The following is a 12,254-nucleotide window of genomic DNA, read 5'->3' on the forward strand; positions in this document are numbered from 1 at the left end:
TCCTCTCCTCTTGCTTGCCTTCACTCCCTCCTCTCTTTCCCTCCCCCTCTCCCCCCTCTCCCCCCTCTCCCCTTACCTTCATTACGCATTTTTTGTTTATGCTTTGGCGCAACTGTGGCTGCTCCTGATAGTTTGAGGTCAGACGTGACTGGCTGTGGGTTACTCTAAATAAATACACAGGGACTCGCCAGGAAGGAGCGGGTAGGCTGTGCTTGCCGCCGAATCACCCTTGATTAATCAGATGGCAGATTCGGGGTGACTTTTTGTGTACACTCTCCCCCAATCACGTCCCATCAATCCCCCACCACCCCCTCCATCCCCTTGCTCCCTTGGAAGGAGATGGAATCGGGCCGGGCAGACAGGCAGGCAGAAGGGGCATCATTTCCACACAATACTAGCCCACTACACACACACACACACACACACACACACACACACACACACACACACACACACACACACACACACACACACACACATCCATTACATACACTATAGACTTTGACTGGCATTGCACAGGCTGTGCTTTCCTATAAGTGATGCTAGATACCAGAACACATGGCCTGTGGTTACACAGAGACAACTCAGAATACACAAATGCACAGTGCTTGTGGCTGTGTGTTTTTGTGTTTGTGTTGGGAGAGAGTGGTGTGGGGAGGGAGGATGAGAAAGACAGCCTTCCCCTTTATTTGTTATGTAGCCATTACATAATGGTGGGAAGTTTTGGTTATTTTACCAAGGTGATTTTGAACCTGAGAGAAAAACGGATTAAGTCTCTTGAATCTTTACCCATAGAAAATAGAAAATATGTCAGACAGCCTATAGTCTGAATAACAGATGTATTGCATGCCATCACACGTTCAATCATGCAGTCATTTGATTATCTTTGATCATCCACTCATCAGCTCAGTGCACTATCCATCTCATCTGTTCTCCCTTCCCTCCCTCCTTCATCCTTCCTCCATCCGTCTATCCCTCCATCCCCCGCCTTGCCCTCTGGCTGCCATCTTTAGGCTGTGTTGGCCTTTCACCTGTCAGCTCCAATCTGGCAGGGGCCACAAAAGCCTCATCTGTACCATGCTGGCCCCTGCCTCTGCCTGCAGCCTCTGGCACCACTCCGCTGGCCCCTACGTCTCTGTAGCCCCCAGCATGACTGGACATACCTGTCCTCAGGCAAGATACGACCCCATGTGGCACATCTGTCCATTCCAGAGGTTATCAGCTCTGATCGCCGCTATAGACTTCAACCTCAAGACTTCACCTGCTGCCCTGAGGGGCTGGATAGATGGAGCACAAAAGCAAAGGAGAGAAAGAGTGAAGGAGGATAAAAGGAAGGGGCTGATGAGTGAGACAAAGTAAGAGAGGGAATGAGTTGGAAGGGGATGGATAGAGGTATGCCTGGAGGCAGGGATGAGGTGATGAGTAGCCCTCAAAACCAGGCAGGCATGTGGAGACCACCACAGGCACTGTTGAGGGAGAACACAAGGGCTTTCAGGTATGTGTCAAACATGGATCAGCATGCTCACAGTTCTCCAATACTTCTCCACGTTACACAGTGACATGCTTTAGCTGCCCCACAGACATCCTCTGGAAAAGTTCCGGAAGGTAGTGAGGTGTTTTCTGACTGCTGGTTTGACACATTGATTGTTGTTTAATGTGTAAGCTGCGCTTTTTCTTTCTGTCTGTTCGTCTGTCTTTCTTTTTCCTTTCTTTTTCTATCTAAAACATCTTTCTTCCCCTTTCTTTCTGTCATTACTCGCTTCACTTATTGCTTATTAACATACCTGTTAATTAGTGCTGAGTGATTAGTGCTTTTTGAGGTTGGTTCGGTTTCAGTTATTTTTTTAAATGTTTTATTCAATGTATTATGAAATAATGCCATTCAAATGATTAGAGCCTTATAATGGAACCTCGAACGCCAAAAATAGTCAACATTCAATTGCCAAAACACTGAAAATACTCCACTGTCTCTGTCAGGTCCACATAGAACAATAAAAAAGTACTATGAAATAATACAATTTTTCAGTTACATATCATTTCTTATTCCATGTTCTCATCTCTCCTCAGGCAGTAGCAGCCAGCCAGCCTGACAACCATCCAACATTATATCTGTTCTCCCCATACTGTCTTTAGTCCTCATATTTAACTAGGCTAGCCTGCCTTAGTATGCTGAAGACCTGTGACAATAATTGTACTCGTTTTTCAAAGCAGATGTATTATTTATTTAACCTTTATTTAACTAGGCAAGTCAATTAAGAACAAATTCTTATTCACAATGACGGCCTACCCCGACCCTGACGATGCTGGGCCTATTGTGCGCAGCTCTATGGGACTCCCAAACACAGCCAGTTGTGATACAGCCTGGAATCAAACCAGGGTCTGTAGTGACGCCTCTAGCACTGAGATGCAGTGCCTTAGACCACTGAGCCACTAGGGAGCCCAAGGTATATGTATAAGGTATATGTGCTGTCTCTATCCCTTTCTCTGGTATTTCTGTTGTGTAAACTCCTCTCTCCTGCAGCAACATATGCTGTCTGTGTGTATCTAACCTAACATAGCAGACGTAAAAGTGTATCCATCTCTGTCCGAGCCGGAAAAGAACAGCCTCAATGGTTTATGGTCATTGTAATGAATTACTTTGTTTCTGCCGTGAACTAGGTTGAATATTTGCTTATTGAAAACTACAACACCCTTCAGCCCAGCGTCCCATATATACTGAACAAAAATATAAACGCAACATGCAACAATTTAAAAGATTTTACTGAGTTACAGTTCATGTAAGGAAATCAGTCAATTTAAATAAATTCATTCGACCCTAATCTATGGATTTCACATGACTGGGAATACAGATATGCATAGCTTCTTTTTTTTAAAGTAGTCAGAAACCAGTCAGTATCTGGTGTGACCACCATCTGCCTCATGCAGCGCAATACATCTCCTTCACATAGAGTTGATCAGTCTGTTGATTGTGGATTGTGGAATGTTGTCCTACTCCTCTTTAATGCAAACTTGCTGGATATTGGCGGGAACTGGAACACGCTGTCATACACGTTGATCCAGAGCATCACAAACATGCTCAATGGGTGACATGTCTGGTGAGTATGCAGGCCACGGAAGTACTGGGACATTTTCAGCTTCCAGGAATTGTGTACAGATCCTTGCGGCAAGAGGCTGTGCATTATCAAGCTGAAACATGAGGTGATGGTGGCAGATGAATGGCACAACAATGGCCTCAGGATCTCAAATCAAATCACATCTCGTCACTGTAATCTGTGCATTAAAATTGCCATTGATAAAATGCAAATGTGTTCGTTGTCTGTTGCTTATACCTGTCCATACCATAACCCCACCACTACAATGGGACAATCTGTTCACAACATTGACATCAGCAAACCACACGACGCCACACATGCTGTCTGCCAGCTGGCTGGTACAGCTGAAACCAGGATTCATCCGTTAAGAGCACACTTCTCCAGCGTGCCAGTGACCATCGAAGGTGAGCATTTGCCCACTGAAGTTGGTTATGACACCGAACTGAAGTCAGGTCAAGACCCTGGTGATGATGTGGATGAGCACGCAGATGTGCTTCCCTGAGACGGTTTCTGACAGTCTGTGCAGAAATTCTTTGGTTCCACAGTTTCACCAGCTGTCCAGGTGGCTGTTCTCAGACAACACCGGTGAAGAAGCATGATGTGGAGGTCCTGGGCTGGTGTGGTTACACGTGGTCTGCGGTTGTGAGGCCAGTTGGACGTACTGCCAAATTCTCTAAAACAATTTTGGAGGCGGCTTATGGTAGAGAAATTAATATTACATTCTCTGGCAACAGCTCTGGTGGACATTCTTGCAGTCAGCATGCCAATTGCACGCTCCCTCAAAACTTGACATTGCGTGGCATTGTGTTGTGTGACAAAACTGCGCATTTTAGTGGCCTTTCATTGTCCCCAGCACAAGGTGCACCTGTGAAATGATCATGCTGTTTAATCAGCTTCTTGATATGCCACACCTGTCATGTGGATGGATGGATTGTCTTGGCAAAAGAGAAATGCTCACTAATAGTGATGTATACAAATTTGTGCACAACATTTTACAGAAATAAGCTTTTTGTGTGTATGGAACATCTTTTATTTCAGCTCATGAAACATTTATATTTTAGTTCAGTGTCGTTCTTGACTTCATTTCTCTGGTGAATGATTTGATTTCTCTCTAGAGAAATTGTGTTGGGCTCACAAAAAAACCCTGAACTAAATAGAATTCAAGTAATTGAACCGACATCAGTCAATTAGTCGTTTAATAACCCCAAAAATACTACATTTCACTTAATCGCTCCGCACTACTGTTAATTCGCTTTCTGTTTGTTTGTTAAATCACATTCGATTAAACTAAATGTATTTCTATGTGTGTGATACCATTCCTACTCTGACAGATTCTATTTCTGTTACTGGACCCTGGGTGTAGAACACCAGTCCATATGCCACCAATTGCTGCAAATTGCCCTGGACGCAGATTATCGGCGTTAAAAAACCTGGCAGAATTTGAAGCGTCATTAATTTTCCTGCCGTTTTGTTTTTGCAATGAGATTGGCTTGGCACACGGCTGGGCCGGCCTCTCATCGTGGTCTCAGACATCATAATCAGGCCCCCATAATCACACTTCCAGAGGAGGGATGTAATGTGCCTGGGGCCATGGCCAACAGCTCTCTAATGTGGGCCGCCGCGGGCCGCTAGCCTGCAGACACACGGGCCCCGAGACAGATGGAGACCGCCATTAAACACGGGCAATCACAACACAACACAGCACAACGTGCACACACAGAGCATCGCACTGTACAGGGAGAGAGAGATGGCGAGGGAGAGAGAGGAGTGACACGAGAGGAAAGGGAAGAAGAAAGAAAAAGGAACTAACTTCACTCTGGCTTACACTAGAGTGGTCATAGAATGTTGATGCTGCCAGTTCATGATCCAATTACAAAAGCAATAGACCTGCTTGGGATTGAGGGTTCATGTCTATTTTAGCTCATCCCACCCATTCACACACCCTTCCCTTCTTCTGTAGGCCTATCTCAAATCTGTATTTCCCCTGCCCTGTTGTCTGCGGTGTGGTTCCTCTTCCTCTCTGTGGTCTTGGTAAGGGATTGGCTACATGGGACATAGAGAGGGGCAGTTTATCTTGTGTGGTGTATGTTTAATATAGCTCGGGTCAGTAGGATGGGAGAGTCCCTCAGCAGCACACACCACAGATAAGCTTCAGTCAGAGGGCTCCCACCCTTTCCTTCTGTTTATATCGCAATTGTCCTCTTCCAAGGACCACATTGGCCAGGGATGCTATACATACATTTTGACCTTTCCATTTCCCCTCTCTATCTCTTTTCTTCCCTCTCTGTCAGGGTTTCTGTTTGTAACTCTAAACGGCTTGGTTCGTTTTCTATCCATCAGCCTGTGGACTGGACAAACTAAGAAGATTATTATATGCTATCTAATAGCAACTCCACTGTAAACTACAGTAAACAGTCATCGTCGTCGCCCCCCTCTCTTTCTCTCTCAAACTGTCGTATATCCTCTCTCAGCGTTACAGGTTCCTTCCTGGATTCTGGGAACATGACTACAAGTGTTTCCAGCTTTACTTCCTGAGTGGAGAGACACCCGAAGTGCTCCGGATGGGGAGTAAAACAGACCCCTTCTGTCAACAGAGACTGCAGCACTCTGCTGGCTGTGTCACTATAGGGCCAGACAGGGGCTTTATCTCAGCATGATTCATTTATTACATCTGCCTGCCTGCGTCAGGGCAGGAAAGCGACAGGTCGCATGGTAGTAAACAAACAAAGTAGGACAGGACAGACACATCACCCTTTGGACAGGACGTTGCGACCGACCAAACGAGACTAAATGAGGCCAGTGATGAGGTGACATAAGAATTCAGCTAAGAGTGTGAGAGTGTCCCTCTTCTAAACCATCAGCACTTTCTAATCAGACTTTCATTTTCAAAAATAAAACCTTCAATGTGGTCATAAATCTCTCCTCCGAGCACTCCTGGCTCTTGTGTTTTCCTTTCTCTAATTGTTCGTTGTCTCCTCATCGTAAATCTCTCAAGGAAGAGCCATTAGCTAAAATGGCTGGCTGGGATTCTGGCTGGCAAGGCACTGTTATACAGTGGAGGATGTCCACAAATTCACTCCAGGCACTGCTGTATACAATACAACTGCCAGGTCAAACGATACAATGTCTGGCTTGTCAGGACAAAGTTGAAAGTTCAAATTCAACATTTGGGAAGGATAGCTTCCATTTCCCTTTATTTTAACCACAGAGTTGGATTGAATTGTCACACACTAAGTACATACAGGATACTGAACCACCAAAGTCAACAGAGAGACCAAGCTGAACTTCAAGTTTCTCAGGAAAGAAGATGCTTTTATCATAGGCATCAATTATCCTAACACAGAGGAAAATATTGTCTATGGTAACATCCAGTAGGTAAGTCCGACTCTATAACAGGCCTCCTGAGCCTAGCCCTGACTGTGTGTAGTCTGCTAGTCCAGCTCCCTAATGACGAGCAGGCCTTGACTTCCTCACTGTGTTAGTAGTTAGTTGTACTGTGTTGTGAGGTTCAACTCGTAGTGCTATAACTGAGTATGACGGCTAGCTCCGGGAAACCTGCGTGCAAAATACCTCTCACAATTCAATATCCTGTCTTAAGTGTTTTAGGGGCTTTTGTGTAAATAGGAATCAGTCAGTACAGCAGTAAACTGATTTCCTGTTACAAGTGCAACGGATAACTGATGGACATGAAAAGGGACATTGGCAAAGGAATTCACTATGTCATACACTGGCAGACAAACACGAAAGGCTTGGTTCAAATGCTATTGGATTTCTCCTCCTTCTCGTTGACTAAAATTAGATCATGTTTTCAAACACCCCAATTATGGGATGACAGAAGCAAGAGACACGGTCAGGAAGTGAAATATGGTGGATGTTCTCTTAGCAATGTTTCTCATTGGTTGACCTCAAAGTTTTTCAGAAATTCTCGATGTCCAATAGAATAAAGGCTATCCCTTTCATATCTGTTCCATGAAAACATGCTTTTATTGGGGGAGATTTCAAGGAAAAGATGGTGTTCAAATGGTGTTTGGGTGTTATCGGATGTGTTTGCTCAGTGTTTGTGGCTTTAGGGTGAATTATGGCCTAACAAATTCATAGAGCTGACGAGGACCAGACACTTTCTTGTGTCATTATCAGCCATTAACAACCTGACGAACTGAGGTGAAAATAAATGAAAATAAATATGACAACTGAGTTCATCATTTATTGTCCCTGTATTTGAAGGATGGATCTGAAATGGTGCCTTAAATATTATTTCGTTTTTTCTCTCTAATTGCCTAGAACAGAGGAAATACTATGCTTCATCTCTGATCCAAATCTTATCCTGCTGTATCTAAATGTCCCACGCCTCTTATGGGTAGAAGTAATTTCCTATCAACCCTAACCCAGACCCAAACCGGAGAGTAATATCATCATTAATATGACAATTACCAGGATAAAAACCTTTTTTGTGCACTTGGTTTAAGATGGTAATATAAGTGTGGTGAATTTATGATTAATCTACAAACGCTGCCGTAATGTACCTTATTATTACTATGAATCACCTAAGAGCCAGAACCAGAGGTACAAATGACCTTAACCGTTTAATTACATCTAATTGAATTTCATTTGCTTTAAAGTCATCCTTTTGGTGTCGTCTTTATGACTATGGAAGAGATGTCTGCCAAGGCATGGTGGATCCCCCCAGAGTTAAATACATACAGTGTACAGTGTTCCAGAGTTAATGGGACAGCTAATTGACAGTGAACCATAGGAGGTTAATAATAGACACTTAATTGACTCCTATCAATTTGTTACACTAGGACCATCACTGCCATCACTGCCGGGCCTCGTTCTAACATGGAGGGGAGCCAGTCTCCTTCCCAGCCAATCCAGGACTCCGCTAGAAGAAATATAGTACATATACAGAAGTATTAAATTAAATCACACATTTTTTTACATCCTAAACCATAATTGCTTGGAGATCAGAATCCTATCCACTGGTTGTTCATCTCTGATTTAGCTCACTGTATCCTAGAGCTGTTCCACTCAGGGCACAGCACCATTTGGCTGGCGGCAAGTGTGTGACACATTTCCATAGAGCTATCTGCATTTCTCCATCAGCATCCAGGAAGTGAACGTTTATTTTCTCTGAAGCCACGTAAAGGAATACTACACCCCACTATTAATTTAGAATGGTGACTCTTACACGTCAGTTACTGCCCCAGGCCCTCTAGGATCAGTCCAAGGCCCCCTCTAGCCTCTCAGCCCTCCAGACCCCTCCCTGTGTATATATCCATTTCAACTGATCCTGAACAATCACACAGCAGGAACAGACATGTTCCCCTGTGAGAGCCTCCTATATGCAGACGCTTACAGTGCAACCAACTCTTGGGGTCTGAGGCCGTGGGCTGAGACACTGAAACCAATTACAAACTTTAGAAGCCTGTTTAAAACTCAAATACACTTCAAAATTCTCAGCAGCAAAATAATGATCAAATTAAGATCCTACTTCTACATTTGTCTGAGGAGAGGCCAGACCGACTGGACAAACCGTGTGGTCATCAGACTAACCATAAAGAAAATAAATCCACTTCTCTGAGAGCACAACCCAAATGCACCAATTAAACACTCAACACTCTGACGCTGCACACACTCTCTTTCCCTCTTTAATTCATGGTCATTTTATGTTTATGCACATGAGGCTGGTAGCCTCTTAATTTGATCGAATGTAAATAGTGCGCATTGGAATACAGGGATGGCAGAGGGCAATACATCACTTGGATGGCTTCAACAGTTGAGAGTGAGCTGAGAGATGAACTTTACAGGGAGAGATGCAGGCTGGCTGGGGAATGCAAGGTTTTGGAAGGTTGAGGATATTCATCAAAGCAATTATTGAAAGTGTTTTTCGCTGACATCATAGTCCCAGCTCATATATCAGGCAGTGGCGGCGTGTGTGTGACTTAGTGACATAGGCTGAGTGGAGGACATTGAGCAGTAAAAATTAGCAGGTTATCCCGGGTGAAAAATGGAACCATCAGGGGTGCCCTAAAGGAGAAAGCGTTTGTTATTCTAAAGAACCCCAGGTTCTGAAGTACATTTTCAGATGTTATTGTTTACATTTCAGCATTCTTGATTGTGAATGTGTCCATGTGCACTTTGTAATAGATTTATTTCCATTATGGTACTTTAGTGTTTGTTATCATTGTTGCCATTATTGTTGCTTAGCAAATAATATGCTTTCAGCAACAGGCTGACACAATAGTGGAATACTATTTACGGTATTTCATATCCTCTTGAAAGATTTTTCCAATGTTAGAGAGAGAGAAAAGGGAGAGAGAGAGCGAGAGAGATAGATAGAGTGAGTGAGAGAGAGAGAGAGAGAGAGAGAGAGAGAGAAAGAAAGAGAGGAGGGAGACGAGAGGTCTGTAGATATGAGTGGATAGTGCCAGGGCAGGGATTCACACGCATGTATTGTGAACATGTGAGGTGACCTGGCATGAGGAGTGTGTGTGCTGCCTGGTCCCCTGTGTGTGCTCTCTTTGTCCTACAGCAGGAAGCAGCAATCAGGAAGCAGCGATCAGGAAGCAGTGAGCAGGAAGCAGCGGATACCAGCCTCTTGCATCAGCCATCTCCGAGAGAGCAGGCTCTTCCTCAAGAGGAGAGGAGAGCGAAAAAGGGGACATGGTATCTGGCATGGCAATGCTCTCCTCTCACACACATAAATGCACACACATCCAAATGCATGCACACAAGCATACACACACACACACACACACACACACACACACACACACACACACACACACACACACACACACACACACACACACACACACACACACACACACACACACACACACACTGTAGTCCGTCATTGTAAATAAGAATGTGTTCTTAACTGACTTTCCTAGTAAAATAAAGGTTAAATTAAATACTGCACAATCCCTATACTTCCTAATTATGGTGAGAGATAGAGAGGCGTTTGGACCCCGTATGTACAGCGGTCATGACCCCCCCCTCCCCCTCTCTACTCCTCCAGTCCAGCTGGCCCATCTCACAGCTTGCCCTTTGACAGTAATGTTAGGGAAAAACAGTGTTCCTTTACATGGGACATCTGTATGCACTGTACTGTACTCTCCAGTACAGTACTGATAATATACACCCCATCCCACCATCTGAATCGAAGATGTCGTAAACAAGCAGAAGGCCCCTCCCTCTTGGGAAGCTCCAGAGAACATCAGAGGACTCCCAGGGTCTCTACATCTACATCTACATTTGTCCTGCATGGATCGAATCCTCTGAGGCACACGCCCACTGGGCTGGCTGGGAGTCTGCTGACCCTAGCCTGAACCCGGGATATTAGGGGTTAGCCAAGGGCTAGCAGGCAAGGAGCTGGGATGGGTGTGGTGCTGGAGGTTAGCAGAGAGGAGGTAGAGAGAGGAGGGGAAGGGGGGGAAGGAGGGCTAATAAACACAACAGAGGAAGCTGCATCAGGATGTATCTTTTATAGCCGGCTGGTACTTGAAGGTATCAGACCCCTCCTTTTAGCCGGCCAGATGAATCCTGCATAGGGGGAATAGGTGGAAAAGATGAGATCAAGGTTTTTACAAGGTCATGGGGAGGTCAATGACGGGTCATGGCTTTTTGCGATGCTGTGTCTTCGTCGATCCTATCCAGTGTGAGTGGGGCATTGAAGGACTTTCCATGAACACACACCCCTCCAGACAACCCTTTCCTGCCCCCCCCCCTTCCCCCTCCAGCACTGTCCGCTCCTGTCTGATTCCTTGTTTAATTTTTATTACAAGCCTCCTACTGGGGCCTGAACTTGTTGCCCCCATCTGAACTGGGGTGACAGCTCTCTAAATCACTGTGTTTTAGTGGAGCTGCCTCCTTTTGTATACACTTTAATCACAGGACTCCAGCAGCCAGGAATATTGGGCCCAGTGTATGGAATTCACCCCATAAAAACCAGGCAGAGGCCACTGGTGTGCTTCTCATGGCAGAATCGCTCGGAGAATAACTTTTGTTTCTCCCTGAGACAGACAAGACAGTGGTTGGCGGGGTATCGGCGGGGGCTCTCTCTTTTAACCGGGTTGACAATCAATCGCCTGGGATCAACAGGTTTTAGGCCGTAAACTTGAGGTCATGTCCCGCCTGGCGGAGCGTTTCTCATCTGGCGGCGAGGACGGTGACGCGCAGCAGGGGTCGCAGGAGGCCTTGGCTTTTGTTTGTTATTTATGGTTAGTCACAGGTTTAGAAATGGTTCTGAATGATCGGAGGCCATCTCTCACACAATGCTCACCGGAGCTTCAGAGCGATTGGTTGGTCGGTTAACCGTCTTGGTGCACAGTGTGTCTGTGTGACAGTCTTCCTATGAACCACAAACTCAAGTCAGATGTGTATGGTAGCTCCTTCTGAGTCTTCAATAAATATGTACACTATTAGACCCTATTTAATGCTTTGGGCACACGCAAAGTCAACCAACAGTCATTGATTCATACTGTGAATCATCAGATGAGCAGTCTAGCTGAACTCTCTCTAAGGCCCTCAACGTTCATGGTCCAGACTGAAGCAGCTCTCAGAATACAGTAACACTGATTGCGGATTATAATTTTTTCCATGTGGCTCCTGCGGTTTTCCTGCTCTTACAGTAGAGCTAGTCCTGGTTCCCCCTTCTTCATGCCGTCACCCCAGTCCAGGATGTGATTAAATGTTAGATCACTAAACTGCGTCCACAGATCAAGCGCTTTCTCCCTGTATTCCTCCCTCTCCGCAATCTCCTTCTACTCCTCCCTCTCTTCCTATGACTCCCCCATAGGAGGCTTACTTCTGCCCGGCTGGATATTTATAGTGCCTGTGTTGACATTGGACTCCGTGTTAGAGAAATAGCCACGGCTCAGAACCACAAGACAAATGGCAGACCCCGACGGGATGTGTTCTGGTGGAAAGCTAGTTAGCTTAGCCGAGACTAGGCTAGGGCAGGTGACCTAAGGGAGGGAGAGGATGTATGACCAGGCCACAGTATATTAGGATAAAACAGGTTTATATTGAATTTGTCAGAATGACTGAGGCACTAAAGAGATATTGGATGTCGACAGCTACTTCAGGTGTTTCATCAGTTGGCAGGGAGAGAAACAAAAAATGTGTCTGTTTCACCAATAGAGAATGGGTTCTGTCTTC

This window comes from Oncorhynchus tshawytscha, linkage group LG11 (genome assembly GCF_018296145.1).
Source record: "Oncorhynchus tshawytscha isolate Ot180627B linkage group LG11, Otsh_v2.0, whole genome shotgun sequence".
In the NCBI taxonomy this organism is placed as follows: domain Eukaryota; kingdom Metazoa; phylum Chordata; class Actinopteri; order Salmoniformes; family Salmonidae; genus Oncorhynchus; species Oncorhynchus tshawytscha.